This window comes from Aethalodelphis obliquidens, unplaced genomic scaffold (assembly GCF_003676395.1).
Source record: "Aethalodelphis obliquidens isolate GAN/ISIS:26980383/991018 unplaced genomic scaffold, ASM367639v1 scaffold11, whole genome shotgun sequence".
NCBI classification, from domain to species: domain Eukaryota; kingdom Metazoa; phylum Chordata; class Mammalia; order Artiodactyla; family Delphinidae; genus Aethalodelphis; species Aethalodelphis obliquidens.
Window position 1 is genome coordinate 7987506 of NW_020837955.1, and position 15503 is coordinate 8003008.

The 15503-nt window shown below is 34.8% G+C and overlaps 1 protein-coding gene across 2 annotated transcripts in view; it reads left to right on the plus strand.

Annotated features, from left to right (window-relative positions):
- PTEN (phosphatase and tensin homolog) overlaps nt 1–15503 on the plus strand; it is a 91734-nt gene that overhangs the window by 27312 nt on the left and 48919 nt on the right. The window lies entirely within an intron of this gene.

Consider the following 15503-nt stretch of genomic DNA (forward strand, 5'->3'; position numbering starts at 1 on the left):
CTGGTACCATGTAATTTTATATAGAGCAGTTTATAATGGGGCATAAGTGTGCCAAGGACCTGAAGAAGTATTTGGTACAGGGGATCTAGAAAGGAGTTGCTGGGCATACCAAAGCCTAAGTGTTTGCTTTACAATTTTGCATAATTTTCTAAGTGTAATTATCATTCAGTTCTGAACAGTAGTTCTCAAGGCTCATTTAAGTAATTTTAAATACATTTATGACCTAAGAGTACGTAATATATTTTATGAGAGAAGGAATTTTTGTCTGCTGTGTAAATAGTCAATATGTTTTCTAATTTCAGAGCAAAAAATATGTGTATAAATAAATTAGCTGTAAAATGTCAGTAGGAACTTTAATTGGCTTTTAAAAGTTAAAATTTTGGATTATTCCCTGTACTCTCAGAAGTATCTTTTTTGGAGACTTTCAATTTAAATAATTGGTGGTTATGAGAATTAAATGTTATAATGCACAGGAAAACACTTTGTAAAGCTTTTTGCAGATGTAGAATCCTTTTTAAATAGTTGTCTTAGTATATAAGACTATCTGTACTCTCACAGGAGCTAGGCATTGTTGTTTTACTAAGTGGTTAATTTTTAGCAATTTGCTTTGAGCCAGAGTATATTTACATTTTTGCAGTATGAGTTGTATCCAATTGGATTTTTGTAATGTTGTGTTCAGAATTAAATTTCAGTATCTACAAAAAACTCCCAGAGTTCTTTGTAGTTTCTGTTACGGTTATAGATGGTACATGAGGCTGTCAGAGGAACTATTTAAGAACTTGAAAATAGGAAATGAATTTGCCTTCTCATAGTTGGGCAGGACACGATGGAAGAATGTGTAATATCGCAGATCCATGGGAGCAACAGCTTGATATGGCTTAGTCAGTGATAATACCCATCTACAGAAAATAAAGTGAATGATAGAAAAAAGAATAAGAGAGGTAAAGTTTGACTCAAGAGATGGAGAATCTGGGAAATGAGCAGTGCAGTCATCAAACATGTGTTTGCTGCTGTGGTGCAGGAGTGTTTATCAGGCCTCTTTATGGCCTAGACGAAACATCTCTGAAGTCTGTCTACTTCACATTACTATAATTCTGTATTCAACCAAGTCAGGTTAATACTTATACGGAAAAGGAGTATGAGTACTCTGAGCAGAGGATGCGTTTTCTGATCACTGTAAGGATATCCTTGTGATAAATTATCCTAATTTTTACATTGTCCTCTTCTGAATGTGAATTAGTCTCTTTTGACTGAATTTACTGAGGCTGACTGATCATGTTTCAGATTACTGATAAAGTCCAGTTTCTGGTTCTATACGTATGACTATCAGATCTTAGGTTGTAATAACGTCATCAAGCAACTACTGTGCTGGGAAGTATTTTGATCTGTCATCTTCTGACTTCATAACCTCTGCTTTTATGCCTCTGAATTAAGATTCACACATTTAGCTTGTAATCAGGAACAAAGGTTGAAATTTGTTCTATCTTCTTTAAAGTTTATTTTATCTAGCTTTTGACTTTTTCAGATGTCACTCTTGAAAAGAGTTTTATGTGTATGGATTGTTATTTAGCCAGTGGTTACTTTAGCCAACTGATCTTGTCACCCCAGTGATAATGGTAATAGCACATAAAAATGAAAAATTATCAACTGAACATAATAGCTATGCTGTGCTTGTTTTTTTTTAAATTTATTTTATTATTGTATTTTATTTATTTATTGTTTCTGGCTGCGTTCGGTCTCCGTTGCTGTGCGCGGGACTTTCTCTAGTTGCGGCGAGCGGGGGCTTCTCATTGCGGCGGCTTCTCTTGTTGTGGAGCACGGGCTCTAGGTGTGCATGCTTCAGTAGTTGTGGCATGCAGGCTCAGTAGTTGTGGCGCACGGGCTTAGTTGCTCTGCGGCATGTGGGATCTTCCTGGACCAGGGCTTGAACCCGTGTCCCCTGCATTGGCAGGTGGATTCTTAACCACTGAGCCACCAGGGAAGCCCATTGTGCTTGTTTTGTTTTTGTTTTGGATTGGTGGATAAATGGCCAGTAAGGCTTTGTTGGCCTCAGTTACCCACCCCCCCTTAGTTTATGAGAAAGGATGAACAGTGACCAGGAAGGAAGATGTAGTTTTTCCTATGAAGTAAAATGAAAATAAATAATTCCTAAGTAGATTGCATGTTAGGATTAACCTCTCCATGGAAATGACTGTCTCTAGTACCTAAATAATTGATTTCCTTGAATGGCTTACACTATATTGGAGACACTAGTACTAATCAGTAATGATTCCTTTTTGGTTCAAAGATGATAACATCTCAGTGAAAAATGTATTTTCTTATATCTTTTCTGTTAACAAAAAGAAAACATGGGGATTTAGACATTGGGATGTCTAAAGAATACTTAAAATTACCTTTTCTTCTCTAATTCCATATTTTCCCTATGATTTTCCCCCCAAGCAGGAAATATTGTACAGAATTCAGACTTGGTTGTTGCTGTACGTCATTGCTTTGAGTAAAATAAAATCAAATTACAAATATCTTCATGCTTAAATTATTTAACCGTTTAGGGATATGGTTTATTATAGCAACGTGAGATTTTATACTTGAGGTACTCAAAGTAATACTTCTGTGACAGATATTTAACTTCTCCTTTCGAAGTTACCTCCTGGGATCAGGAATTTAATGTAAAAAATAAAAAGAGGTGAAAAAGAGAACCAAGTTGAAATTTTTTACTATCTTAACTGCAAATGTTTTCTTTAATAAGCGATCAGAATTGACAGGACAGGACAGGGTCATTTCATAGAAGGGAAGTTGAAGAACTAGCTCTTCTCAGATTTTTTTTTCTTCTTAATACTGCCTTCTCTCCCCGTTTTTTCTTGCCACTAAACTCTTGCTGTGACCAGCTGGTAATATGAAACAATGTTTTATTCAGGTGATTGATTATTCTTTGATATGTATATTAATCTTGTGTGTGTGTGTGTGTGTGTGTGTATTAATCTTATCCCTCAGGCTAATATTGAAGTTATCTAATTTACATGTTATCTGGTATAAATCTAGGCAATTTTTAACAAATTGATGCTTCATATGTTTAACAGACATAGCTTGAGAACTGTTCTGTACCAAATAAATCAGGAAAGTTTAGGTTTAATAGAGGTGAACTGGCTTTCTTACTGCAGAAGCTTTAATGTGCTATTACTCATTGTAAATCTCCAAAGAATGAAATTTTAATATGTTGCTTTCCTTTTTTTTTTCTTTTCTTTCCATTTCTCTTCCTCTCCCTCCTTTCCCCCTTCTATCTCTCTTTTCTTTTGTAGTATAGTAAATAGCATCTCTCTAGTGCTAATAGTGTTCCATGGAGCACAATTTGGGAAATGTTGAAAATGAAAAAAGATGTATATAACAATATTTTCCTCTAGTTTGTCAGTAGGAAATAATTTACTTCCTCCTCTTTTATTGGAAAGATTTTAGATGTGGGAAGATTTCTGTATTTATTATGAGGAAATGCTTAGAGCTCAGTCTCCTGATATTTAGTGATTTTTGAAAAAAGCCTTTATTCATTGTCTTGTATACTATCAGCTTTTTTACCCATATATAAGCAGCTGTATTATAGATTCAAAAGTCCATCTTCCCCTTTCCTGTTTTATACATTTTCTTCCCGAAGAAAAATTTCAGATATTCTTTCTTGGGCTTCTCTGGTGGCGCAGTGGTTGAGAGTCCGCTTGCTGATGCAGGGGACCCGGGTTTGTGCCCCGGTCCGGGAAGATCCCACATGCCGCGGAGCGGCTGGGCGCGTGAGCCATGGCCGCTGAGCCTGCGCGTCCGGAGCCTGTGCTCCACAACGGGAGAGGCCACAACAGTGAGAGGCCCGCGTACCACCAAACAAACAAACAAAAAAACTTTTCTTAATCACATGCTGATCTCTCAATCAACCTTAATTTTATGTTGATTTTCAATAAAAAAGGTGTTTGTCATCTCAACATTACCATTATTGGTTATTCAGTGAAAAAGAGTTGAAAAGAGATTATTTAGAGGAAAGCTTCAAAATAATTTAGAGGAAAGGATATCAGTTCCCTCTCCCTTTCCAACAGCTTTCGACTAATTCCCTCATATTGCCTCTCTGTTTCCTGCTTCCTTTTTTTTATTGAGGTGTAAATCCCATAACATAAAATTAACCACTTTAAAGTATACAATTCACTTACATTTGGTACCCTCACAATGTTTTGTAACCACCACCTCTGTCAAGTTCCAAAACATTTTTTATCACCCCAGAAGAAAACCCTGTCCCCATTTGCTGCCTCCCATTTCTTTTGTTAGTGTTTTTTTTTTTTTTTTTTTTGCCGTTCCCGGGGCTCTCACTGTTGTGGCTCCTCCCGCTGCGGAGCACAGGCTCCTGACGCGCAGGCTCAGTGGCCATGAATCACGGCTCACGGCTCACGGCTCACGGGCCCAGCCACTCCGCAGCATGTGGGATCTTCCCGGACCAGGGCACGAACCTGTGTCCCCTGCATCGGCAGGCGGACTCTCAACCACTGCGCCACCAGGGAAGCCCTGTTAGTCTTATTCTTTACAAATAGTGAAGCCATGAAGGATTTGACAATGATTAAATTATCTGCACCAATTCAATTTTTGATATTTTAATAATAGGTAACATTTACATTTATTATATACATGTGTTACTGTTGTATAAGCAGTTTACATGCGTCATCTTATTAAATTGCTACAGTAAACCGATCACCATTTCATAGATGGTTTAAAAGAAGCTAACTTCCCCAAGTGCCACAGCTGGTAAGAACTGAGGCTGAGGATTGAGTCCAGGTCTGTCAGATTCCAAAGCTGATTTCCTTAATAACCATAAAATCCTGTATATCAGAGGACAAAAACTGGAAACTCTTGGGCTCATCTAGCTTGTTGATGTCCTTTGTTTGGCCTAACACAGTGTTGGTCCCCACACAGTGTGGGAACTCATCAAAGAAAATCGTTTCTGGTATTATACCAGATATTTCTTTAGGATTTGAGTCTCCAGATTGAAAAGACCTATATAGTGCCAAGCACAATAAATGAGAACAGGCCAATACCAGGCAAATTATTTTGAAATTAAAAATACCAAGAATAATGAGAATTTCTCAGAAGCTTTCAGGATCATTTAGAAAGGATTAGGAATATCAGTGGCATCTAACTTCTCAGCAGTAGAATTAAAGATAGAAGATGGAGGAACAGCACTTCAGATGTTCTGCAGTCAGCCTAGAATTCTGTGTCTAGCCAAACCATCAATCAAGTGCAAGAGTAGGAAAAAAAAGACACTCAAGGACTAAAAACAATTTGTCCTTGTAACATATCTTAGGAGATTACTAGAAGATGTGCCCTAGCAAAACAGGGAAATAAACCATGGAAGAAAAGAAAAGGGCTTCGATAAACAGAATACAACTCAGAAACAACAAAGGAAAGTCCCAGGGTGACAACGGTGCCACAAAGCTGAAGAGTAACCAGTAGTGATTAGAGCAGTAGGACAGAGGGCTGCAGGGAAAGAAATTATAGGTGGATATTGAAATATTTAGGAGAAAATATAATAGATTCGTAGGAAATTAGGTGAGTTAGAAACAGGAAGCAATTTAAATTTAATATCTGTTGATTTATTTAACCCAAAATTGTGATGGTGCCATTTGGAGGGGATTAAGAGAAATGAAATATTTGTGTTGGGGGTACTACTGGTTTTGTAAGCCTCCTCTAACATGGCAGAAAATATGTAGGTAATTGATAAATCTACAAAAAGCATTATTATGTATATTATGTAGAAATGCTGAATTAAATACCAGGAAAAGGAATTCCAGTACTTGAGGGTAGTTGCTTTGGGGGGAAAAAATATGGGTTTGAGGATGAAAAGAGATGGAAATGAGTAATTTTTTTTTTATTGTGGTATAATATATATAAGGTAATTTCATTTTAACCATTTTTAAGTGTACAGTTTCAGTAACATTAAGTATATTCACTTTCTTGTGCAACTATCACCGCTATCCATCTCTAAAACTATTTTATCATTCCATACTGAAATGTACTCTTTAAACAGTAACTCCCCATTCCCCCTACTCCCAGCCCCTGGAAACCACTGTTCGATTTTCTGTTTCTATATGTTTGACCATTCTAGGTACCTTAGATAAGTGGAGTCATTTAATATTTATCTTTTTGTGACTTACTTCACTTAGTGTAATTTCTTTAAGGTTCACCCATATTGTGGTATGTGTCATTGTATGTATATACCACAATCTGTTTATCCATTCATCTGTTGATGGACACTTGGGTTGCTTCCACCTTTTGACTATTGTAGATAATGTTGGTATGAGCATGGGTCTACCAGTATGTGTTCAAGTCTCTGCTTTGAATTTGTTTAGGTATACACCCAGAAGTGGGATTGCTGGGTCAAATGGTCATTCCACGCTTAATTTTTTGAGGAACTATCGTATTGTTTTCTACTGTGGCTGTATCATTTTACATTCCTACCAGCAATGTACAGATGTTCCAATTTCTCCACATCCTCGTTGCCAACACTGCTATTTTCTGGGCTTTCTGGGTTTTTTTTGTTTGGTTGGTTGTTTCTTTTGGATGATAGCCATCCGAATGGGTGTAAAGTGGTATCTCATTGTGGTTTTGATTTGCATTTCCTTAATGATAAATGATGTTGAGCATCTTTTCATGTGCTTATTGATCATTTTTATATCTTCTTTGGAGATATATCTATTTAAGTCCTTTGCCTGTTTATGAGTTGGATGGTTTGTTTTTTTGTTGTTGAGTTTTATATATCTGGATATTAATCCTTTATTAGATACGTGATTTGCAAATATTTTCTTCCATCCTATGGGTTGCCTTTTTACTGTGTTGCTTTTGTCCTTTGATACATAAAAGTTTCAAATTTTGATGCAGTTCAGTGTATCTATTTTTTGTTGCCTGTGTCTTTAGTGTTGCATCCAAGAAATCATTGCTAAATCCAATGTCATGAGCTTTTCCCCTGTCTTTCCTTTTAAGAGTTTTATAGTTTTAGGTCTTTGATCAATTTTGAGTTAATTTTTGTATATGATATAAGATAAAAGTCCAGCTTAATGCTTTGGCAAGTGGATATCCACGTTTCCCAGCACCATTTATTGAAAAGACTCTCCTTTCTCTATTGAATAATTTTGGCACACTAGTCAAAAATCATGTGACAGTATATACAAGGTTTTATTTCTGAGCTCTGTATTCTATTCCATTGGTGTATGTCTGTCTTTATGCCAGTACCATACATTGTAGCTTTGTACAAAGTAAATTTTGAAATCAGGAATTGTGAGTCCTACAACGTTGTTCTTCTATTTCAAGGTTGTTTTGGCGATTTAGGGTCCTGTGAGAATCCATATGAATTTTAGGATGGAATTTTCTATTCATGCAAAAGAAAATAGTTGCTGAGATTTTGATAGGAATTGCATTAATCTATAGATTGCATAGTATGGTATGAAATCTTAACGATATCAAGTCTTCTAATCCAGGAACATGAGATATCTTTCTGTTTATTTAGGTCTTCTTTAATTTTTTTTAACAGTGTTTTGTAGCTTTTTGTGTACAAGTATTTCAACTCCTTGCTTAAGATAATTCCTAGATATTTTATCCTTTTTGATGCTATCGTAAATAGAATTGTTTTCTTAATTTTCCTTTTTGGATTGTTCATTGTTATTGTATAAAAATGCAACTGATTTTTGCATGTTAATTTTGTATGCTGCTACTTTGCTGAATTTGTTTATTCTAACAATTTTTTTTGTGGCATCTTAAAAGTTTTCTATATATAAGATCATGTCATCTGCAAACATAATTTTACTTCTTTCTTTCTAATTTGGATGCCTTTTTTTCTTCTTCTTGCCTAATTACTCTGGCTTGAACATTCAGTACTATGTTTGAATGGAAGTGGCGAAAACAGGCCTCCTGCCTTGTTATTTACTTTAGAGGGAAAACTTTGTCTTTTACCATAGCATATCATATTAGCTGTGGAGTGTTGTTGTTTTTTTTTTAATAGACTTTATTTTTTAGAGCCATATTACATTTGCAGCTATATTGAGCAGAAGGTACAGAGATTTCCCATATACCCCCTGCTATTCATGCATAGCTTCCTCATTATCGATGTCCCCAACCAGAGTGGTACATTTGTTAAAACTGATGAACCTACATTGACACATCTTTATCATGTGAAGTCCATAGTTTACATTAGGGCTTGGTATTGTACAGTCCGTGGGTATGGACAAATTTATCATTATAAATATATATCCACTATTATAGTATCATACAGAGTAGCTTTACTGCCCTAAAAGTGGTCTGTGCTTCGGCTATTCATCCCTCTTTCTCCCCAGCCTCTGGCAACCACTGATGTTTTTACAGTCTCCACTGTAAAGCTTCTGTTTGACTTTTCCAGAATGTATTATAGGTAGAATTATCCAGTATGTAGCATACAGAAACTCTCTTCCTATTCAATATGGCAGTGTATGAAAACTCCACAGCACGCTGTGTACAACTACTTTGGGAAGACAGTTGGTGGTTTCTTACAAAACCACACCTACTCCATACAGTCAAGCAATGCACCCCTTTGGCTGTTTACCCGAAGAAGTTGAAGACTAGTGTTCACACAGAAAGACTTAGTGTTCATCCTTTTCATGGATGTCATACTTCTTAAATGTCTGGCTCCCAAAAGAAGAAAAGGGAAAAAAAATAGGCTCTGGATCTCTAAATCCCCTGGAAGCCATTTCAATTGTTGGGAATTGCAACAATGGCAGCCTGCTTCTGTGTCTGCACATCCATAATCATAATCAGAAGCAGCAGTCAAGGATCAAGACACAGATCTCTGATATTTGGAGGACAAGTCCCACAAGCTCCATCAGGAATACATCCATGGCTGCCTGCTGGGAGGGGATGAGGGGTGGATAGCTGCTACCACACCAAGAGTTGAAATTGAAATTAACTGTGATTTACTGTCCAGGCCTTCTCCTGGAAGCTGCAAGCTTTTGAATAGACTCCAGAGTTCCAAAATAGTTACATCAGACAGATTATGCCAGTACAATTTTTGTCTAGGTGGGGAGATGCATTCCTAGTGCTTCCTATTCTGCCATCTTCACTCAAGTAATTTTTTATTACAAACTTTTTATATCTCTTGGAATATATATGTTTATATATTATTTTGACAAAAATAATTTTAAAAATTTTGCACATTGGAAGCTTATTTAGAACTATCTCATAGGAATTCTTTGAGGAAAGGAAAGACTTAAAAAATAAGACAGTGTTTATTCTCACAACTGTCTTTAATGAATTCAGATTTTATATATATATGAAATTATTTGAAATAAGGTATAGAAATGAGAGAGATTTGAATTCAAGATTTTTTAAGTTTTGAGGGTATTACCTCTCTGCTCTTGTCTAAGTTCTTATTCTCAACTTTCCAAGTATCTACAGTTACATTTTCCCATTTCCCTTTGGAAAGTGCTGTTTTCTTGCTTTTTTCCGCCTTTCCATTGTATCAGACTTATAAGGCAATGAGCCAATTGTGGGCATGAAATCCTTGGGAGGAGAGAGGAGGAAGTGGGAGGGACAGTCATGCTGAATGTTTCCCTAAGTAATATTCAAGTTCTTTGAGAGAACTTACCCTCCCTCCTTTAAAAAAAAAAATGCTGTGATGTTTTCTTTTAAATAGATTGTTTATTCTCCTGCCTGTCTCACTGTTGCCCACAGTGCTAGATAAGAAATTACAGTAAAGTTCAAATATTAAAGGGAGCACACAAAAAAGTATGTGTATGATTTCACCAACCCTCATTAAAAAAAAAAGAAAAGAAAACTATAGGAAAATAAAAGAAAGCAGTCAGGGTTCTTGGTTGCACATGACAAAAGGTAACTCTAATTAGCTTAATTAGAAGACAATTTTTTGAAAAATATTAGATAGCTCATAGCTAGAGAACCAGACTTTGAAGATTTTCAGAAGCTAAGAGAAGCAGGGCATAGTCAAGAGGTTATAATAAGAGTATCCTATGCTGAGGACATTGCTGCTTGGATATTTGCTGTCCCAGATACTGCCACCATGACTGGATATTGGTGGCTGTGCTCATAAACTTTAAGTTCCTCTGGAGAGCTCTCTGAATAATCTCTGACTACTCCGCACCTTGCTCTCACTACCGGGATTCAGTGTTCAGAACACAAGGACATAACTGATCTTAGACGTTGTACATGTGATGCGAGCAAGATGGGGAAGGGTGTATTTGCTTCTCATCTCTTGAAATTCTCCAAAATGGAATGGTTTTGGATGCTCAGCAGCCTAGAGATGGCAAATATCCCCTACAGATTTCTCCTATTTTACACGTCCCACCCTCAGACCCTCTTCCCAAAGATATCTACAATTAAAAGTTCCACATATTCTTTAAAAAATTGTTTTCATCTTATACTCACTTTTTAAAGAATTACAAATGAGAACATACTGCATATTCTTTTTTCATTTAACATACTTAGGAATTTTCCATATTGGTGTGGAGATATAATTGATTATTTTATTGGTTGTCTTTTATTCCATTTTATGATCATACCATAATAAACAGCCTGCCCAGATACATCTTTTAGGGTATTTCCAGTTATTGCTATTGAAAACAGTGCTCTAATGAAAAGCTTCACACATTTATCTTGGTGTCCTTTTCCAAGTACTTATAATCCTTAAGGTAAATTCTTTGCAGTGGGTCCAGTGGGTCCATGGTTTAAACTAAAAAATGGTATCATTTTATATTCTCACCAACATGTATGAGTCTTGCCCCTCTCACAGTCTTGGTGAACTGAATATTATGAAACTTAAAACTTTTTACTATTTGTTGTAATTTGATTTTTGATTGCATTTCTTTTTGAGGTTAAACAACTTGGTAATCTTTATTGGTCTTAACAGATTTTTCCTTGTTTTGTTTGTGTATACCACCCTATTATTATTTTTTTTCTTAATGATTTTTATGAACTTTTTGAAAATTAGCAAATTAGTGGTACCGTTTCTTCAGACCATTTTTATAATGCTATGCCACTCTTGCCATTTGAATTTTACAACTACAAGATTCAGATGAAGCAGTGATAAAGAGCTTAGTGGATTATTTCTGTTTGAATTATTTATTGTTAACGGTCTTCTCTACTAATATGTATAATCATGGAATAGCAGAGATTTTTGTTGATAGCTGTTTGTTAAGAAATGTTCTTTAAGAGATAGCCTTGCTTAAATTGCAAATAAAAAATGCTTTTAATCCAGAGAAATATCATGTACCAATCGCTCTTGAGTTATTGAATCAGAGCAATATTCTCTTGGACAGAGAAGATAGAAGTGAAAAGGAGATTTAGGAGTTCCTGCTTTTTTTCTACCTCTAGCATTATACAGCTGTCTAACTCATGGCATTCTACCTTATTTATTGTTCTTTTTTTAGTCTAAACATTGCCCCGCACTCCAAGCCTTTTCTTTTGTCTTTTCCATTTTTATGTTCCTTTATATATGTTACTCTTTTATGTTCATCTATAACTATTTCCCTCCTTTTTTCTGGCGGTATGTATTTATTTGTTTGTTTATTTTTAAAATAACGTTGTGGGTAAATTCTCTGCAGCTATGTTTATTGGTCTTAGATAATTTCTGTTTTTCCTCTTTTGTCTTTTTTAAACTAGAGTCATTTGTAATTGTTTATACAGAATTTTAGTTTTTAAAGCCTCTCTATGGTCTTTCCTTTTAGATATTGAGTTATGAATTCATAGCCTGTTATTTAAATGAAGCTTTTGAAATCCGTTTTACTGATCTGTATCATATCTAACTATGCCAGTATTTCCTTCCTTGTCTGACGTAAATTCTAAAATTATATGAACACTTTCTCCCTGTTTCCTGGCATTTCCACTCAAACTTGTTCCTCATTCTTGGTTAGAAATGTGTCCAAATTGTAGTTCCCTTCTTTATTAGTCTACTGATAAAAGAAAATTATTAAAAAAATATCAAGAATTTGTTAGAAAATTGCATATAGTTGAAAATACCTTTTTCAGTGGATATTTTGACAGTTGTGAAGTCCCCAGTTATTACTGTATCTTTCTTCTGTTTCAATTTTATTCTCTATCCCAAGAATATACCCATTTCTGTTTCCTTTCTAAGAAGCATGTGCATTGTATTCCAGTGGATTTTTTCATAGATACATCTTTTAGACTTATGCTATCCAATATGGTAGCCACTAGCCACATGTAGCTGATTATGATTAAATTTACATTCATTAAAAATAAATTTACTCATTCATTTTCCTTTGCACCAGTCACATTTCAAGTGCTCAGTAGCTACATGTGGCTAGTGTCTACTGTGTTGGACAGCACAGATATAGAACATTTCCATCATTGTGGAAAGTTCTATTGGACTACTATTCTAGACAGTGCCATTTTGCTTTTCATTCAAAAAAGTTCTAATTCCTGAAGATGATGTGCTCCTTCTATTGCTATGTCTGCTATTAATCAAAATAAATTTGAGATTTTTTGAGGTGGGTTGCATTTTATAAATTGATGCTTATAATCATATTACTCTTAAAAACCAATTTTTTAAGGTATAATTTATATGCAACATGTACCTTTTTTAAGTGTACACTTCACTGAGTTTTGACATATATATGCCCGTGTAAACATCACCACAATCAAGATTTAGAACATTTCTATTACCATAAAAAGTTTCTTAATGCCCCTTTGCAATCAGTCCCCAGCCCTGGTTCCAGGCAATCTCTAAATTTGTCTTCTCTCACTGTAGATAAGTTTTGCCTGTTCTAGAATTTTATATAAATGTAGTCATACAGTATGTAGTGTTTTGTGTCTGGCTTCTTTTAGCATAATAGTTTTGAAATTCATCCCTGTTGTTGCTTTTATTAGTAATTTGGTTCTTTTTATTGCTGAGTGGTATTCCATTTTATGGATATGATATAATTTATTTATCCATTCCCCTGTGATGGATATTCAGGTTGTTTTCAGTTTGGGTCTATTATGAACAAAGCCGCTATGAGTATTCATGGGCAAGACTTTTGTGGACATATATTTTCATTTCTGTTGGCTACCTATGAGTAGAATTGCTGGGTCATATAGTGTAGATCAATGGAGCAAAATAGAGATTCCAGAAAAACTCACATATACATTAATTGACAAAGGCTTATTAACAAATGAAGCTGGAACAACTGTAAGTCAGTATGAAAAGTAAAATGAACCTTTCTCATCATACAGGCATACCTCATTTTGTTATGCTTCACTTTATTGCACTTCACAAATACTGCATTTTTTTTTTTTTTTTTTTTTTTTTTTTAAAATTGAAGGTTTATGGCAGCCCTGAGTTGTCAAGTGATGTTTAGCATTTTTTAGCAATAAGGTATTTTTAAGTTAAGGTAGGTACATTGTTTTTTTTAGACATAATGCTGTTATTGCACACTTAATAGACTATAGTACAGTGCAAACATAACTTTTATATATGCACTGGGATACCAGAAATTTCATGTGATTTGCTTTGTTGCTATATCTGCTTTATTGTAGTCGTCTGGAACCAAACTCAAAATATCTCTGAGGTATGCCTGTACACATAAATTAACTTAAAATGGATTATAGATGGAAACATAAAAGAAAATGTAAAACTATAAAACTTCTAGATAAAAACACCAAAGAAGAAAATCTTTGTGACTTTTTGTTTAGTCAAAGATTTCTTAGTACATACAAAATTAACCGTATAAGAAAAAATTGACAAAGTGAACTTCATCAACATTAAATACTTCTGTTTTTTGAAAGACACCATTAGTGAATAAAAAAGCAGCCACAGTCTGGGAGGAATATTTGCAGTGCATATATCTGACAAAGGACTTGAATTCAACACAGTATAAAGATGCTGTTACAAATTCATAAGAGGACAACCCCATAAAGGGCAAAAGATCTGAACAGAAACTTTTTAAAAGAAGATTTATAAATGATCAATAAGCATATGAAAAATTCAAACTCAATCATCAGGAAAATGAAAATTAAAACGCAGTGAGATCCTATTTCATATTTAATGGGGTGGCTAAAACTTAAAGGGCTAATGGGTTGGCAAGGATGTAGATCAACTGGAACTCTTATCCATGTAAAAGCACAAGATGATACAACTTCTTCAGAGAAATGTTTGGTGGTTTCTTATTCATAATATTTTTAATAGCCTTCTGAATTTTTTTCAGTGGGTTATAGATTACTTACTACACTGTTTATTTCTTTTCCTTCTAATTTTATACCTCTTTAGATAGAATAGATTTTCTTTAGTTCTGGGGATTACTACCTTTCACCTGAATATAATATAAAGCTCTTATTTTTGCTCTTCTATTTAACTTGAGATAATGTAGGAGAAAGTACTACTGTGCAGGCAAGAGTGAAAAGTACATTTTCCACAAGATACTTTCCTTGTGTCCGATATATGACTGATTTTAATTCTGACAACCTGAAGATGACTAGAAGGAAATAGTCAAGGGCTAGAATATTTGCAGTTTGTCTGTGTTAATGGGATTAAGGCAGATATAATTTATGTGTTAAAAAGAAAAACAACAATCCAATTTCATGTTTTAGTAGTAGCAGTAGTAATTGTAGGTATGTTAGGGTTCTAAGGGCAAATGTTGATTCAACATGGATACAGCAGATGAATTAAAAATGGTTACGAAATAGTGACTCACCTACAGAAAAATGTAGCAAATAAGTAATTATTTTTCTTTTTAGCCTATTTCTGAATTAGTAAGAGCTATCTAGTGTTCTTAGGCTATTTTCTGAATGGGATACCTTGAAAGGGGGTTTGCTGATGGGTTTTTCTCAAGCTGCTAGGAGCAATTGTTATTATGATTGTGGTTGTTCCTACTTGGAGTTTTGTTACCAATGTATCCACAGTAGTGCTGTCACATTGCAGGTGTTCAATAAATATTTGTTGGATGAATTTTTATCAGTTCCCAGCTCTAATAATATAGACCTTAATATCAGTAAGTACTGGCACCAAGCAGAAATATACCAGTTCACCTTTAAAAAACAGAATGACTCTCAGGCCTTACAGTAAGACTTCAGTTTAATGCAGTGGAGTTTATTTAGTTTGTCAACATAAAGCCTTTCGGTGAAAAGAAGGATTGGTTAGCTATTGAAACATGGAAAAAGCACTGCCAAGAGAAAGGAAGCCTTAGCCAATGAACTTTAGATATTTTTGGCAAAACCATTCCTTTTGTGGAGATGGAAACATCAGAATATCTTAGTCTATTAAAAATTGCTTCATTTAACTAACTTCTCTTGTTTGATTCCACATTTATTCAGCAACATTCTGATTTCAGTTCTCAGGTCTGCTTATGGTGAGATATGGTCATAAAGATATGAATAATTTAGTTCTTATGGCAGTTGGATTTTTCAATAAATTAGTATATTGCCATTATGATCATTGTGATATTTATACATCAGTCATATGATATGGGTTTTAATTTGTCCCTGGGGAGGGGGGGAATAACCCACTCAATATACTA